Source organism: Gallus gallus, chromosome 26 (genome assembly GCF_016699485.2).
Source record: "Gallus gallus isolate bGalGal1 chromosome 26, bGalGal1.mat.broiler.GRCg7b, whole genome shotgun sequence".
NCBI lineage: Eukaryota > Metazoa > Chordata > Aves > Galliformes > Phasianidae > Gallus > Gallus gallus.
This window is the reverse complement of record NC_052557.1, coordinates 3,120,053-3,137,932: the sequence shown is the minus strand read 5'-3', so window position 1 is coordinate 3,137,932 and position 17,880 is coordinate 3,120,053. Positions and strand designations below refer to the sequence as shown.

General features: G+C 49.6%; 1 protein-coding gene across 1 annotated transcript in view; it reads left to right on the top strand.

Annotated features, from left to right (window-relative positions):
* The first annotated feature begins 2,932 nt into the window (after positions 1 to 2,932).
* The window catches only part of PLXNA2 (plexin A2), a 345,475-nt gene continuing 330,527 nt past the window's right edge, over positions 2,933 to 17,880 (top strand). The window contains exons 1-2 of the mRNA XM_046904271.1: positions 2,933 to 3,058; positions 3,357 to 3,445. The gene's annotated coding sequence lies outside the window, so the exon portion shown is untranslated. The remainder of the gene's footprint in view (positions 3,059 to 3,356; positions 3,446 to 17,880) is intronic.

Here is a 17,880-nt window from a genome sequence, read left to right as displayed (position 1 = left end):
GCAGTGCTTTAGACTATTTTGAACCAATCGTTGCCTCTGTTTTGACTTCCAGAACCTCTGTCTGTCGCCTTCTTAAGAAGTGCAGCACACGAGTACAGGAAACATTCATCATTCTTCGGATCTTTCCTATCCTGTGGAATTTTTAGGGAGGACAGAACCAACTTTGCTGAGTGCCCTCTGTTGATGCACAGTGTCATCTAAAGCGATGCACGATAGAGGTCTGTGTGGTCAAGTTTAGTTTGGTATCAGGAATAATCAGCTTTAGGGCATCATTAGATCATAGTACTTTTCTTAAGATTTGATTGTTTCATTAGCCTAATTACAAAGAGAAGGCAGTTTGGAACTCTCCCTTTCTTTGCTGGCAGACTCTGTCTGTGTAAAGTCCAGAGCCAGGACTGGGCCAGGACTTCTGGGTGTGAAGTTGAGCCTGCAGGTCTCCCTCAGCTCCAGGTTTTGGAGGAATTTGCATTGTTCTGATCTTGAAACCCTCATAAAGCTTCACCTATTCATGCCCTTAATGTCGTCATTGTGGCTGCAGGACAGCTGGGGATGGCACTGCTGTGAATCGATGCTGTGCTGTCGTCCTTTTAATGCTGATGAGATCAAGGCAAAAATGGCAAAAAGGGAGAAAGATGGCCATGGATTGGCTCCTCCTCTAGGAAGGCCAAAGCTGCTTCCTGTGTGCTGAGGATGACAGGGGAAGGCAAGGGCAGAGCCGAGGGCATCGGACAACTGATGCAACTGCACCTACGGACACGGCAAGGCAGTGGGTGGACACACATAGAGGAGCTGCAGGAGGAAAGCAGCACATCCTCTGCTGAAATCGCTCTGTTAAGGCCGTAATTCAGGATAAAGTGCCCCTACTGAGGATGAATCACCGTCTGGGCACGAGCATCCATTCCCCCTGGGTTGCTGGGGTCCCTGCCCCATCCCTGGGCTGTTTGCTGGGCAATGTGAGAGCAATGGGCACTGCGCAGCTGGTCACAGGGTGATGAAGGGGAAGTGAAATTAAAGGCGACGTTATGCAGGATAATGCGATTGCCTTGAGAGAAGTTTAAGGCAGAGATAATGAGAACAAAAGGGAAGCATTCACTGCACTCCAGTCCTCGGAGTTTGGGTGCTGCTATGAGCTGTACTGAAATGAGACAGCTGTGATAAACCCACTTGGAGTGGGTGAGGACTCCTTGTTCTGCTCCTGCAGCGCCTGCTGCCAATGTCTTACAGATCCTACAGAAGGAGCACAGCCATAGCAGGACAATGGCAGGAAGATGGAAGAAGCTTGCCTGAGAACATGGAAAGCAGAGCAGTGGGTGCAGTGCAAAGTCAGCACTCAGGGTTTGGCCTTCAGAACCACTGAGAAAAGCACCAACAACCGGAGGGAGGGAGAGGGAACAAATCCCTGTGTGTGCTCTGCAGAGAAAGCCATCGAGATGGCGAATGCTGACCTTGCCTGCTGGAAATCTAGGACACAAAACAGGGCCTTGTGCTGAGCTCTCCACGGGCTCACGTTAAAATAGCAGTTATTAACCAAAGGTGCTCCGAGTCAGCACCAATCTTGGTTTTAATGGCGTGAATCAGAAGTGAGGAGGTGGAATGCAGCAGAGCAGTGTGGTAGGGGGGGCAGGGAGGGCACCGTCAGCCCCAGCCCTGCACTGAGCACAGGCAGTGCATGGAGGGGCCAGGAGGAGCAGCGGGATCCTGGGGAGGGCATCGCATCTGCTGAGATCTCAGTGCTGGGTGTGCTGAGTGGGCAGCGTTACAGAGCTCTGCCTTGGGAAAAAGGAGCTGGTGGGGTTTGGTTCAGTTGTCCTCTGCTGAGAGGGGGTCTGAAACACCGCTGGTTCCGTGAAGAAGGGAGAAAATTAATGTCTCCGAATATCGTCATCGAGAGGGCAAACAGGAGGCATCAGCACATCTCAGACAGAGAGGCAGACGGAGACGTGACACCCTAATGGTAAATACAAGCTCAGAAAGCAAACACAGCTCGGCTGTGACATGGCAGGAAATCCCCGGCTGGTGCCAGCAGAGAGCACTGCAGCACAGCCAATGAAAGCACTGACTTGGAGCAAAAACACACAAACAGCACTCGTGTAAACAACGCAGCCAGGACTGCCCCCAGCAGCGGGCAGGGAGAGCTGCTGTTCCACGCGAGCTCCTTGCAGCACTGCGCAATGCAATTACGTGCACCTCACAGGTGGCATCCGCGAGCATCGTTTGCTTTCCTCTGTGGCCTTAAGAGTAAAGCACGGCGCTGGCCGTGCAGCAGGGAGCCTCATTCTCTTACAGGTGGCTGGGAAGGAGCTGGGCAGCAACGCGATGCTGCTTTCATCTGCAGTGGCTCAGTTGGAAGGAACCGCTCTTTTCCACAGACGGTTCGGTTGGTGGCAGCTTTTCTTTTCCTTCCTCCTTTTGTAAATGAAGTGGTTAAATTGTTAACTGAGACGCCCAGAGAATTTAGCAGCAGGTTTTGCACTTTCTTCTTGCTTGCTAATTGAGGTCCTGTGCACTCACCGTTCGTTTGGAACCACGTGACGGGCCGTTAATTAAGCTCTTCAGCTGCACACGAATGAACCGCCCCCAAATTTGCAGCAAAGCCGTGACCTGCAGACCTAACACGGCAGGTTTTTGGAGGCCGAATGCCTTCGCCTTAGGGATGGATGCTTTCCAACCCGCTGCAGTTGGCGCTGCACATCGCTGTGCTCCCAGCGCCCATCCTCCCCCGCGTGCTTTTAGGTGTTTCCCAGCCAGCCGCGCAGATCCTGCGATAACGCGGCCGTTGATAATTCGGGCTGACCCAGAGTGCTTTCCGTTAACTTTTTCAGAAGATGAAGTACTCGTGACGCAGGTTTGAAGAGCAATTTAGCGTGGGGGGGGAGGTTTGGTTTAATTACTCAGGGAACGGCGGCTCCGCGAGGCAGTGCTGGCCGCGCGCGCCCCCTCGTGGGCACCGCCGGAACTGCAGCGGCCGTCCGCGCCCGGAGCTCGGGCCGTATAACCGCGTGGGGACGTTCCGTTTCCGTCCTCGCAGGAAAAAAAAAGATCGATAGGATCGATTCCAGTAAAAACCTTTCTTTCCCTCTCTCTCTCTCTCTCTCTCTCTTTTTTTTTTTAACTTTTAAGATGCTGAAATCTGGCCGAAAGGCCTCACCAAGAGCGATTTCTCCTTGTCTGCTTGCTGTTGTGCGTGGTAAATAATCTAGGAGATATCAGTACTGAAGAATTTAGCTTAAGGAGGGGTCTAATTTGATGCTTTGGGACTCGTCCCACCTGGGATTATGTGTGTTTCTACTTAGCTTTCTTTCCCCTCCTAGGCCATGGTGTCTTCACGTCACTTTCTCTTTTATCTGCAATTGCAGGCACAGGAAAAGAAGGAAAACCCCACAGTGCTGCCTCTCTGCAGCACTCCCAGCAGCCTTTCTCGTGCTTCCCTGACCCAGAGCTCGAGGTAAGCTCCACGTGCTCACACAGTACCCTCCTAATGCAGAGGAACTCTCCCTCAATCCCACTGCCTCGGGGTCACTCCTGGGGGCGTTGTGCATGTAGTGGCTCTTTATGACCTCCTGGATCACTCTCAGGTGCACTGTGGATCCATGCGAGCTGGCTTTTACATGGGTGGTGTCATCACCTCACTGCCTTGGCTTGCAGTTGCTGCCCCATAGAGCGATGCTGGGGCACCAGCAAAGCCCCCAGCATGGAGTGGGGCACAGCAGGGGCTGCTTCCTGCAGCAGCACTGTTTGTTTTGGTTGCTGAGTGATGACAAGCGAGCAAACAAGATCTGCGTTTCACATCTGCTCCCAAGACTCCTCTTACTCTCTGTAAGTAGCCAAAACATATCAGGAGCTGGTAAGACAACACGCCTGATGGATTTATGCTTTTTTTTTTCATCAGCTTGCTGATAAGTTGAAGCTAGATGACAAAACATTTCATAAGCAGTCACAGAGTCCATCCCTCGGTGTGTGGGAGTGCTGATCTGAGCGGCTCTGCTGATGGGGAACTGCTCCTTGCCTTGAGCTGCTGCTCTGCAACCCATCCCCGCACCCCTGGCAGCTCTCCATAGCCTCTGCTTTCCTCACCTCCATATGAACTGACCATAAACACATGGCAGTATATTTTCCCAAGCCTTTCCCTTGCTTTTGTGATGTTTGGAGAAGTGTTTGTCTTCCCAGCTCCTGCTAGATGTAATTACTCAGAATATCTGTTTTCTGACCACTTGGTAATAGCTCCGGGACGCCTGTTGGCAGCTAACAAGGTCTGCTGTGACACGGGGAATACATCCAAGCCTATTTAAATACTCCTTTCCTCTGCTGTGTTTAAGTAGATGGCAGTTATCCTTATGGGCCCTGAAGGTACTTTGTCATCTTCAGACAAACAACGCTCCTCAGCAGCACCAAATGCTTTCCCACCACCTTCCATCACAGCTGGCAGCGTGCAGGACAGGTGACAGCAGGACAGGTGACAGCAGGACAGGTGACAGCAGGACAGCCTCTGGGCTGGGAATTGAGGCAGTGACATATAATCATGTAGCAGTCTTTCTTTCTTTTTTTTTCCCTTTTTCTTTTTCCCTCTGTGAGTTCCCGGAGCAGATCAGCCCATTCAATGCATATCTGTGCATTTACTGGATTTTCTTTAGCTCAACTGGCAGCATGCGGGCTGTTCCCTTCCCTCCCCCATTGACACAGTGTGGCTTAGGGAACAGCGATGAACACCAACCCAGAAGTCGGGGTGGTGCAGGTGTGATCTTTAAAGCAGCCCTTTGCTGAGGGCTTTTCCTCTAAGAGCAGAATCACGGCGGTGCTTTACAGTGGCACCAAAAGGTGCCGCAACTCCTCAGCAGCTGAGATTTACACTGATGGGTTTTATTCCTGAGCCGCCTCCCTCCTCATAAAGCTGCACGTCGGTTTTGAGATGCCTGACAAGAGACCACCTGCCTTTCTCCTGATTTATTACCGGAGTCATCTGGTGCCATTTGATTCCTCCCAGTGTGAAACCATTCATTATTTATATTGCCGAGCACCAGAAATAGCTGTCAGGTGTCCGTTCTCAGGTTGGCAGCCGCAGGGAGGAAAGCAGAGCGCTGTGAGCATCCCTACCCAAGAGCAAGGTGTAAAAGGCAAACTGTCCACAGGGCTGCCTTGGAAGGAGCAGAACCGGAGTGAAGTGCTGTTTCTATGTAAGCAGCAGCTCCAGACCCCCAGGGCTGCATGCAGACAAGCAGAGAGCTGTGGGAATGGCAGAACCCTGCCCGTCTGCTCAGCAGCAGCCCCAGGAGCCCTCTTGGTGCTTTAATTCAGCTCAGAGCCGTCTGTGCGTTCAGGGCTCCGCCGATCTCTGTCTGTCAGGCTCTCCTGACTTTAAACAGCTGGTTTATTTTGCTTCCCAAATATGTTTCTTGGCCGTGATCCTCCTTTTGCATCTTAAAGCTGCAGTCTTCTGGTCTGTAATGCTCTCATGGCTTGAATGGTGATGTGGGCTCTCAGCATCTCTCGTGAGGCCATTTGTGAGCATCACCAAAAAGCGGTGGTGGCAGCAAACGAGCTGCTGTTGCACAAAGCAGGGGTAGATTTAATAGGAAAACTTCACGGTCGCGGGGTCAGATTGCCTATTTCTTGTGTGCATGTGTGTGATTCGATCAGCTCTGCCTGCTGCATAGAGCCAGGTCTGCAGGAAAAGAAAGGCAAAAGGCCAGAACTGCTGGGAGCTGCAGGAGGTGCAGGGAGCGGGGCCAGGAAAGCTGAGCGTGTAAGGAAAGGTGGTCCTTATGGCAGAGGAAGGCCTGCAGAGATGCAAATGAGGCCCTGAAACCATTCCCACGTGGTGTTTTTCTGAATTAAAATGCGAATATTTTCTCCACATAGCTGAAAAATGAAGCCTGCGGTTCATCGGGCACTTCTTTTTTTATTTTATTTTCTTTTCTGTTGTTCTTCCTCCTCCGGCTAAAAGTAATAATCACAGATGGGGTGATGGGTGATAGGTTGGTGCAGATGGCTGCCAGCACCAGGAGCTGCATGGGTGTCCTGCAGGAGCCGATGGCAGCTCCATGGGGGACAGCAGAGCGTGCCAGAGGGAGACCACTGCCAGAACGTGCTCCTGAGTTTGCAGCCGTATCCCCAAATGCTCTGCCCAGGCATCTCGCTGCTATGAGAGGTATTTATTCATCATGGCTTTGGTTCAGCACAAAGACCAGCCCACCGCCGGTACCGGCTGCAGGAGGGCGGTTCTGAGCAGTGCCCAGCAGCACCAAATCCTCTCCTCTCTCTGCGCAATGAAGCGTTTCTACATTGCAAGAATAAGCGTTGATTGTTTGTCACCCATCATCTGTCTGCTCGGCGTAAAACTACAGCCAGCAGTGTGGGCTCCCACTGCACACTGCCTCTCCCATGGAAATGGACTTTCACAAGCACTGTGTTCTGCTGCAGCAATGCTGTGCACTGCAGCCCATGGGCATGCTGTCAGTTTGCAACACATTTACTCCTCGAGCAAAGGTTTTTCCTTGGAAAGGCTTTTGCTTTCAGGACGGTGTCAGGGGGTGCTGTGCTGCTGGGACAGGGCTGGGCTGGCACTGCTTGGATCAGCCCATGCTTCCCATCCTGCCCATGGAGCTGTTTGTCAGCAGTGGTTCATTCCAACATTATTAAACACGGAGGTTCAATATTTGCTTGCTTCCCTCCCCGTGCTGCAGAAGGCTGCGCTCAGTGCTCACTTCTCTCCCTTAGGAAAAATAAATTAAAAAAAAAAAAAACTTTTTTTTTTGTGCAAAGGAAGGAAGAGAAAATCAGACCGTTTTCCTGAGGCCACAGAATTTCTCAGATATCCATTTCAAGGTGTTTATTGCAGCCTTTCATCCTGTCCCCTGACTGCTAAGACTTAAATTCCCTGCCTGGCAACAGATGGGATGCCAATGTATTTTTAGCAGTTTGTTTGCTTTGATTGAACCCTTAAACAGTATCCTGCTTTTAAGTCCCTGGATTGCCCTGGGGGCTGACGAGAGAGGCTGAACTGTGCACAAAGACATGCAGGAGCAAAGCTGCCTGTGCAGAGCAGCTACCCCAGCTGTACTGCAGCTGCGTTGTACTCTCCTGCAAGGAGACCTGCAGTGTGCTGTAGCCATTAGCTGGCATGCTGAGCAATGAGTTCCTCCTGCTTTGCAGGAAGAAAGCATCGAGTCCACCTGTGCCACGTGAAGGGCTGGGTGAGTGTGTCAGCCTTCCTTCAGCCTTGGTTCCCAGTGGCTCTGACGAGGGACACGTGAATGGGCTGAGTGACACTGGGACACACACACTGCCCTGCACTTGTGCTTTTATTCCAGCTGAGCAGCAGTTACGTACACACCTCCCTTCTTCTGTCTGAAGCAGGACTCACCAAGATCTTCCTTGCAGTTTATAAGGGAAAGAAAAGAGAGGGATGAAGGACTCCATCCTGCTCACCTCCCAGTGCTGCCGTGAGCAAAGCCCCTTTCTGTGGGGATGCAGCCACTGAAATACAACTCTGCATTAAAAGTAGAATATCTCACTGTGTGGGAATCTATTACGTATCTGGAGCAATTTACTCCTGCTCAACGTGCATCAGAATAAAGCAGGGTTGTTCTCTGCCCTGGGAAGTGGTGAAAAGCTGCAGCAGGAGGAGGGAGGAGCACACTGAGCTGTGCATACAACACCACAGCTCTGCATTGGGGTCTGGCTGGGAAATGAACCACTTCTATTCAAAATCCTTTAGTTCTCTCCTCCTTCCATCCCCTTGTTCAGCTCTTTGCTCAAGTTCACCTTTGAGTCATAGGGAGTTCCTCCAGACCCCACATTTATTCTTTTTCCCCCTTCACGTTGCTTTTAATAAGTGTAATGGGGAAGCTTTGATTGGATTCCTGACTCAGAGGGTTAATTAGGTATATCTAAATATGTTACAAAACGCATTCCTTTGGACTCCAGACCATTTCCTCCCTCCAAACTAAAACGTTCCGCTCTCCAGAGAGTTCTTGTTTGAGAATTGACTGAAGGTAATTATTGCAGATAATTAAGATCACTAAGCAAAGTAATTCAATTTTCTTCTCCACCTCCTCTTCCCTCTAAGAAATGCAAACGTCCATGTAACACTTTATCAATAAGAAGCCTTTTAGGGGGCAATGTTGGCCAAGGATGCTATGAAGCTGGAAGAACTGAGCACGAAGAGAAACCCAATAGAAACCTAATGACTTCTTGCACGGAACGCAGAGTCCCATGTTCCCAGATGTTAGCTTTGAATTTTGTTGCTCTTTAATTCTGCTTCCACCATAAGGGCAGAGCAGGGACAGCAAGAACGAAGGTACAGCCCAATTAGCTGAAGTGCAATCAGCTGTGCTGGGCAGGGCACAGCTGAAGGCCCCGAAATGATGGGCTTCCATCAGTGCCACCTGTGGAAGCTCTACTTAACAAAGATGGTGGGGAGGTGGAAGGCTGAAGCAGTTCAGAGCGTTGGAGGGCTGGAAGAGCTGAGCAATGGAAGGTATGGTGGAGCTTTGCTTTGTTTTCCTGCTTTGTTGCTGTGATGTTTGTGTCTCTGGGTGTTGGTGTGCTGTGTAGGAGGTAGAAAAGCTTGAAGGGCAGCTGTTGTAACTTTTTTGTTGGAGTGGGTAATCAAAGGTTAAGAGAGGCCTGCTGCTCTGCATATCACAGTGCTTCTCGTGTCTGCCAGCTGTTGTGTTCAAAGCTGGAGAAGGGATGGAGCCAGACACCCTTTCCTTTTGTGTTTGGTCTGGAGGCTGTGGGATGGGAGCCTGCCTATCAAACTTCAGTGGTGCAGTCCAAGGAGCTGCAAAGCAAGGAGACTTCTGTTTGTTCAGTGGGGCCCTGAGTTATTCCAGCTCCCCTCAGTCAGATTTTGCTGCTGTTGTTCCTCTTCCTTTGTTGCAACCCTCTCTTCTCATGCTGGCTGTATCCTCTGCCTCTGGGGCAGGCTATGGGGAGCCTCGCTGCTGCTTACATGGAAAACGTCTTCTGTAGTTCCTGTTCTGTGTTCCCTGTTACATCTCAGGCTGTGAGTTCAGGGAGAGCTTGGTCTCCTCTGTACAGATCCAATGGGTACAGAGAAGTGAAAAACAGCAGTGCTGTGACTTAAGGAGCTTTAATTCAATCCTGTATCCTGGCCTTTAAGCTCCAGCTGAGTTGGAGCCTGCTGGCTGCTGCACTGCCTGGATCCCTGAGCCCTTAGCTTTGGGTGGGAGCTGGGCTCTGCAGCATGGGGGGATACCTGGCTGGGAAGGAGGAATCCTTTATTGCTGGGTGTGCTGGGAAATAAACTGGGCACTAAAAACACAGGTTAGGAGGCATCTGTGCACCTCATGTGCTGCCCCAAATCACTTTAGCTCAGAGGATGTGGATTTGGTGCTCGTGTTTACCTTCAGCTGCTTTGGCTGCTCTCCTGGGAGTCCCTTGGAAGCTGTTGCTGCTTGTAGGGTCAGCTGCGACATCAGCTATGTCCTGAGGAAAGGTCTGGGACCATATCAGTGTGCTTTTATAGCCAGGACTACGGAGTGCTCAGATCTCAGAGGAGCGGGGCTGCTTTCTGCAGCGGTGAGCATCCCACCTGCCCACTCCCAAAGCCTGCCGAGGGCTTTGTGTTGTCTTTTTCCCTTTAGTTTTAGCCACTTCTATAACGACTGCATGCCTCTTCATTAGAGCTTCCTGTGGAGCGCTCATTATAACTTGTGTTTTACAAGGGCCACTCACTGAAATGCACAAACACTTCAGCAACCTGTCAGTGCTCGGCTTTGATGCTGACGTGGAGTTGAATACCGTAGATCTGCTATCTTAATTAGTACAAGAGGTTACTGAGATGTTAATACCTGATCTTGCAGGGCTGGTGGCGTGGATTAAAGGTTGTGGAAGCAGATGCTTGTATGACAGAAGGGTTGTGGGCAGTGTTGTTCGTCCTGAGCTTGAGTGGGTTGGGGTGTGTGCTGTGCTTGCTGGCACTGTGTGAGCTGGAGAGTGCATGGGCTTGTGGCTTTGGGGGTGGGAGCAGGCAGGAAGGTCTCTGTTCCTTGTAACCTGGTGGTGTCAGATTCTCCTGAAGTACTTGAAATGACACCTAAACCCTGTGGCTCTGAAAGAGGAGCTTTCAATGGGCTTGTTTCCTTAGTGGCCCTGCTGATGTGGGTGCAGGTGTGTGGCATGCAATCTGTGCCTCTTCCTGCAGGCTTGCAGGGATGGAAGCACGGCCCCAGCACCTGTGCAAGGCTTGCTGGATAGCAAGCAGAAATGTGTTTTTCCCACTGCTTTGTGACAGATAGAAATGGGTGTTTCTGTAGCAGTGGTGCTCTGAGCAGCTTGGATGGGTGAGGTGTGCTTTACAGACCTGTTCTCCCTGACTTTGCTAGGTCTGTTCTTGTAGTTCATGTGATGACTGCTCACATCTTAGGAATGTCCTCTGTAACAGCCAGGAGCTTTGCCTCGAGTCTCGAAGCAGGCGCTGTGTGGTCGTGGGATGACAGCATTATTTGGCTTTAATGTGTAGCTCTCAGGCTTCTGTTTGCAGTACAGTACTTGAGCCCTTTGCCCACATTACTCCCATGAATGGTCAGTCCCTACCCTGGATGTTCACATTTCGGACCCTGATCCTGCAGTAAGGTGGGGTTTTGGCTGAGTCTCTCAAGGTATCTGTATGTGCCAAGTGATACCCGGCATGTCTGAAGGGGTAAAAGCCTTGCTTTGATTAACTTATTGTTTTTTATGGTGTTTTGTGTATATCCCTGGCATGTGGCGGAGGATCTCAGGTCTTTGATCCAGAGGTGGTGATTTATTGGGCAATTGGATATCTACACACCATCAGTCATGCTGGAAAGAGGCGCTGTGATCTCATCAGTCTGGGAGAATGAGACATGGAAGGACTTCTATCAGATGAAGGGGGGCTGACGGATGGAGAAGTCATGGAGGTATTGATTCAAGCCAATAAATTATCTTTTACATTAATATTGTGCAGACAGTAGCAAATGGAGGCTCTGCAGTAGTGTTAGTGTTCTCTTCCCATGATGAAGAATTGCCCTTCTGTGAAGTTCTATTTCAGTGAGGAATGGAGTTTTGGGACACGAAGTGATTTCATAGGGAAATGTTAGTTGTTCCATTACATAAAGAGCCAGGTAAAATGCACGACTGCTAATGCAGGAAAAACAAGGAGAAATGGTGTGAGGTGATGGATTTGCATGCTCTGGGTCCTGGGATGGGGATGGAGCTACCAGAGTCCATCAGAATGTGTCCTCTGTCACAGAGGTTTCCTCCCTGCTGCTGTAGTTTGGAGGTTGTTCCTCTGTTGGTAGCTGTTCTCCATTACACCTTGGGTATATTAATCATAGAATCACAGAATGGCCTGGGTTGAAAAGGACCACAGTGATCATCTCATTTCAGCCCCCTGCTATGTGCAGGGTCGCCAACCAGCAGCCCAGGCTGCCCAGAGCCACATCCAGCCTGGCCTTGAATGCCTGCAGGGATGGGGCATCCACAGCCTCCTTGGGCAACCTGTTCAGTGCATCACCACCCTCTGGCTGAAATGTGTTAATGTGTTAGGAGAACAATTCTGCTGTTCATTAGGCCCCCAGGTGGTGAAGAAAAGAGCTCTGCTTGCAAAGTTACCTTCTCTTTCCCCCTGGGCCCCCACGAGGGCAAGGCAGGGATTGGCTGATCTTAGTCCAGAAGCATTGCTTTTGATGCCTGCCTCCAGAAGTCACGAGTGAGACAGCCAAATAATGAGGCTAATGGAAGAGACCTTGACTTGTGCTGACAGAAGAGAGTGAATGACTGCAAAGCTTTCCTGCTCTACTGAAGAGCAGGCAGCTTTGTACAGGGTAAGGTACAACCCTAACGTGACAGCTGCTGATGGAGGCAGTCTCTGTTCTGCAGACCACGCATGCCCAGCAACTTTGGCATAGAAAACCCATTCCCACTGAATGAGCTTCAGGGGTTGGTGTGCTTTTGTGGACGCCTCATGGCTCGTGTTTGCTGATATACTCAAAACGTAGGGGAAGAGAGACTGAAATGGCAGCATCCGTGTGCACAGGCATTCCAAACACCCGGCATATGGGAACAGCTCAGGTGCTGCTCTGTGCTTCTGCACCCGAGTGCGAATGTCACTGCTGGGGAGGCTGTGGGAGCGCATTTCTGCTGTGCAGAGCAGAAGGTGTATTTTCCCCCCGTGCCCACTGGAGGTCACTGGAGCATTGTTCACCATTGTCTGTCAGAACAAAGGAATTGCGAATCTGATCTTCCAGGAAATGAATGTTTTTATAAAAATGCATAGATTTTTCGTATGCAAAATTGATGAACATAAATCTCCAAATTACTCATAATCCCCGCGTTTAATTTGTGTTTTAGAGATGCTTCCCATGTCCCAAGGAGATCTGGTCCCATTCTTTATTTCCCAACATTGTGAATGAACCCATAGGAAGTCAAAGGCAGGCTCCTGTGATGAGCTCTGTGCTTCACCCTCACCCGATGGCTGCATCCAAAGTGCAGAAAGAAAGCTGGAGGGACAGTCAGTATTCACCAGCAGGAAACCCAAACACTGCAGTTTGCTAATCATTTTATTGCAGATACGTTGTTACGCGTGCTGGAAAGATGAGCAATTCAGTGTTCTGCAAGGGTCATCTCATTAAACTCTGCTTGTTCTGGGGAGGTGAGGAGCAGCTCAGTCCTTCTGCCCTCGTGCAGATGTGGAACCCACACGGTGTTGTGCTGTGTGCTCCAATAGTGCCCTGCCCTGGCTGTGGTGCACAGAGCATCCCCTGCATTTGCTGCTGGAGGGGAAGCAGATGCTAAGCTACCAGGACCTAATTATCAGTAATAAGAAAAGTTTGGCAATTAGTCACAGAATGGGCAATAAAATGAAACAAAGCTTCTTCTCAACCCATCCATCCAAGTGTGGGTGGTTGCTGTTGTTATTCAGCCTGGCATTTACTATTAACTGTAAGGCTCCTTCTGTGCTTTTTGAGGGTACTCAGAGCCAAGAAATACAGACTCCTGACTTCTGGGTGAGATCCAGATTTGAGACAGCGTTGGGATTTATATTTTAGTCTTTGCATGGGAAATGTGTTTGTGAAATTGATCAGCTCAGGGCAAGCTGGATGCTGTCAGGAGCAATGTGAGCAGTGCTTGGTCAGCTCAGGGTCCTGCAGTGCCCATGGGGGTCTCTGCTGTGCTCCTGTTACACCAACTTCAGAGAGGTAACACTTGGTTGTGTTTAGTGAGCAATTTTCTGAACCTAAATAATAGGTTCATCTTGAATTGATGATGAATGCAGGGACTTCAGGCCAGGGACGTGGAGGTTTGATTAATGCATTAAAATGATGAGGTACCTGCTCGGAATGAGAATGTACTTCCCTATCAGCTCTCAGTAATGTATTGGGTTTGGGAGGTCTGTGCTGACTTATTGCCAATGCAGCTTTTGTTTGTGGGTTCAGCTGGGCCAGGTGTGCTGCTGGGCCTGGAAATAGGGGGGGGTTCCATCCAGGTTAAGTGGAGTGATGCTGGGTGCTGGCTGTGCTGCCACGCTCAGCTCTGGCCCTGCACTTCTGCAAAGGATGGACTGCAGCAGAACTAGAAGGAAACTTAGAAGTTTTTTCAGCCAGAGGGTGGTGACGCACTGAACAGGTTGCCCAAGGAGGCTGTGGATGCCCCATCCCTGCAGGCATTCAAGGCCAGGCTGGATGTGGCTCTGGGCAGCCTGGGCTGCTGGTTGGTGACCCTGCACATAGCAGGGGGTTGGAATGAGATGAGCACTGTGGGCCTTTTCAACCCAGGCCATTCTAGGATTCTATGGTAAAAGTAGGGACAGCATGATTTGGCCCTATTTGAGGAATCTAGGTTGTCTGTTTGTAACATTCATCAGCACAAAGGTGTTCAGAGTGGCCCAATGGGATGTATGGTATCCAAGCAAGTCAGGAGTTCACACCACAGTACCCAAATCTGAACCTATACTGCTCCAGAACCGGCAATTCTGCCTTTGCTTTGTTGAAAAGCTATCCTTAAATGCTTGCTTGAAAACCCTGGAGCCACATAACTCAACTGTTTTCCCAGGAAAGCAATTAAGAATCTGTGTTAATAAGAAATAAAGTTGTTTGCAAATTTTAATGGTTTAAAAGATGCCCTAGGGAAATCACCAACAAATGGGACACTTTGATATGGCCTTTCACTAGCCAAGCAGCTCTACCTGTTACAGATGTGATCAATTAAAAACTACCAGGAGGAAAGAATGTACTCCTTTTAAAGTAATGTGCATAGCCAGGAGGATTTACTAACGTGATTGGAGACTGGGAGCAGTGTGTCCTTTATCCCCTCTGTGCTGAAGGAAAGGAGGAAACGTTCTGCCTTGCTGTGCTCTGCTTTGCAGCGCGAGAAGCAAAGTGAAGGTTCACGAATGTGGCATTTAATGACCCCAAAAATGGGTCTGGATGTGCTGGAGGCCGAGCAGTGTAAACTACACTCACTTGGCTGTTGGGATGTGTCTGTAGTGTGTGTTTATAATGTATTTACGGGTAGCCTGACAGCACCTCAAGCACTGATGGAAAACACTCAGGATGAGATGAATCAAGTGGGCATCAGCAGTGATTGAAGCCTGTGCAGGTTCTCTCTGCAGTCAAAGGAGAGACAGATGTCTCCAGCAGGGCAGCAGATGTAAGTTTTAAACTGTAATGAATTGTTCTCTGGAGGTGCTGCTCTTTGCCCATTGTTTTTTCTTCCCTGATTATTTTTGACAGACAGTTGACATCTCCTTGCAGGTGAGGTTAACCCACACGGAGCTTCTCTTTGGGAAGCGAGCTGGTCAGGGTGCTGTGCTGGGTTTGTGTGTCCTCGTGCTGCTTTATGAGATAAAGCAGTGGAGCATCTTCTCTGCCCTGCTGGTGGCACACAGCAGGGAGGTGGCATGGGGTGGTTCTGCAGCGCTGTGTGTTTGTACGGTGGGTCTGCTTGGCTTTATACCTCTGTTCCAGGTAGGGTTTGCCCTCATGGTAGTTCATGTCTGCTCTTTCTGATGCATGCACTGTAGCACTGTGTACTGAAAGGCTGCAGGGTGGCACAGGGTAATGCTGCATCTGTAGGAAACACAGAGTGAATGTGTTTAGAAGGAAAAAAAAAAACATTAAAACACAGCTTATTTTGTTCCAACTCCATGATTGCACAGACCATCTCATCGTTGCAAGCCCCAACTTGTGCTTTAAATAACCTAAGGGTTGGCACCTGCACTTCGACTGTGGCTTGGGAATAATTTGCTGAAGAAGTCCTCTTAATTACTGAAGGTGCTTCTGTCTGACATATGCAAAGAGCGTGAGCTGAGCTTCTCATACTGCCAAGGAAAACATTAATGGGACAGGAATAGAAGACGGAGCGTAAGGCAGAGGGCTGTGTGAGGCAGGTGGAAAAAGGAGAACTGATGAAGTGACATCAGTGTTCATTGTAATTCAGACATGCAATGGGTACGTGGTCTCCATAGGGCTGAGTTCTTGTAGTCTATAAGAAATTCATGGAACTCTGTGTAGTTTTCTGTAACGTATGTCTATGTATGCGTGATAATCAGCAGAAGGTTTCATTACTGCTGTGACACGTTCTGTCCAACTTGTTTGCTCCCTGTGATTATTGCAATTTGTTTCTCCTGCAGTTTCTATGAGGCATGACAAGGCACCAAAGTTAGGGTGAGTTACACAAAGGGCTCCTTTGCATATTAAAGACTTTGCATTGTCACTTGACTAAATTTGGGACAGCATCTACCACTGTGAATGTCATCAGGGAGATGGATTCCGGTGCTCATTACTGGGGTGCTGTGACAAATTGGTGGAGGAAGGACTGAAATGGTGGTGTGCTTTTTTTCCCCAAGCCTTGTCGATGCTCATTTTACTTCCCTCCATCTCTAGCAGTCTCAATCCCTTGATAACAAATGCAGCTCGCATATGAGAAACCCCCCGGACTGATTTCTCTCCACTGGAAGGAGTGATTTAAAAGAACAAGAAAAGACATTGAATGTGTTCATTATTGATAATCTTAAAGATTTACTGCAGGCTTTCAGAAAAGCTCCAGCTTTAAAGCAAGCTGCTTTTATCTCCCTTTTTGTTTGTCTTGTTGGCTTTTGTGGGTTTTGTGGCTGTTTTTTTTTCCTTCCTTCCCCACTCAGTAGCTCATGTAGGCAGGGGTTTGTATTATTCCCTTTCTGAGGGAAATCTGTATGGCTGTGCTATCAGTAGGGACTTGCAGGAGGGAGGGTTTTGCTGGGCATGGGGTGTCAGAGCTACAGGCTGTGGGAAGGGGCTGGGATTCTGTCCATTGGGCTACTTCACAGCATCCTGAATTGTAGATATTTGTAACAAAAACCCTGGGGGGGGGGAACAGTGGTGACTGAAACTGTTTCCAGTTGGTCCTTCTGAGCCCACTTGGTGATGGGTGATCATGGGATGGTGGTGTGGTTTGGGTTGGAAGGGACCTTTAAGATCATGTAGTCCCAACCCCTGCTATAGGGACACCTCCCATAGCCCAGGCTGCTCACAGCCCCATCCAGCCTGGCCTTGAGTGCTTCCAGGGAGGGGGCATCCCCAGCCTCCCTGGGCAACCTGTGCCAGTGCCTCACCACCCTCACAGTAAAGAATTTCTTCCTAATATCTAGTCTGCATCTCCCCTCTTCCAGTTTAAAACCATTTCCCCTCATCCTATTGTTGCCTGCTCTAATGAAAAGTCCCTCCCCAGCTTTCCTATAGGCCCCTTCAGGTCCTGGAAGGCCACTATAAGGTCTCCCCAGAGCCTTCTCCTTTTCTCAAGCTGAAGAGCCCCTACTCTTGCAATGATCTCCTACTTGTTTGCGTTTCCCAATGCTGTTTCAGAGCATCTGTTTTGGGCTCAGGGCTCAAAATGGTCTTTGTGTGGCATGTAATTGTGTTGGTGTGCAAGTATTAGAAAGAAGGATCAGTCCTGATGAATCCCTGACTGCTCCTCATGCCGGCTCAGCTCAAGATGTTGACAAGGTAATGATCACAGTGGTTTGTTTTGTTGCTCCCTCAAAGCTGGGAGCAGAAGCAGTTGCAGTGGTGGAAGAGATGCAGATGGGAGTCAGGTGCTTAGTGACTAAACCAGAAGGTAGAAAACCAGGGGAATGGGAAGCTGTACTAAGAAGTCAGAGGACGGTGGGTATCTCCATTGGGTTCTGACCTTTCTCAGCCTGCATCAAAGGACTGTGTTAGCCATCCTGTGCTCAGAGTCATTAGATGTTAGAGGTGTTAAAGTGCAAGATACCAAGCTGGGAGGCACAGACCAGATGTGCTCATTCACCTCTATGCCCTTCAGCCTCCAGAAGATCCAGAATTTCTAATTAAACCTGAAAAGAGGCTCAGGGAGGAGCAGATGGCATTAGAAATCAGGAGATGTGAATGAGCTGCCACGGGGATGTGAACTCTTCACCCACGTAACCTCTTGATGGGCACGGGGACCTCAGTGCTGTCCTGAAACCAGAGCCTTGTTGGGAGGTGCTGGGGGTTATCATGGGATAGTCAGTGGGTTGCAAGTCTGGGCTCCGTTCTGTGCTAAGCAGGCTCGTTATTTCAGAGTAATCAGCTTTCCTATATGGATGACTGTCAGGAAGCAGACTGCACTGACCCAGAGATGCATGCAATTGCAGAAGCAGCAGATGTTTCAATATCCTGGGAGATCAGGGCCTCCAGTGGGAGTTTCTTCACCCGTTCCCCTCTGTCTGGGCAAGAGCACTTATGCTTCCAGAGAATTTGTGCACAACCACAAAACGAGGAGAGGACCTTCCCTTTTTGTGCACTGGGAAAGGAGCATAATGTGGTAACAGTTGAGATGGAGCGTGCAAAAACTGAACAGGGAGAATCTGACCCTAATGTTTAGAGTAAGGATATAACTCTGCTCGTCTGCAGTGGT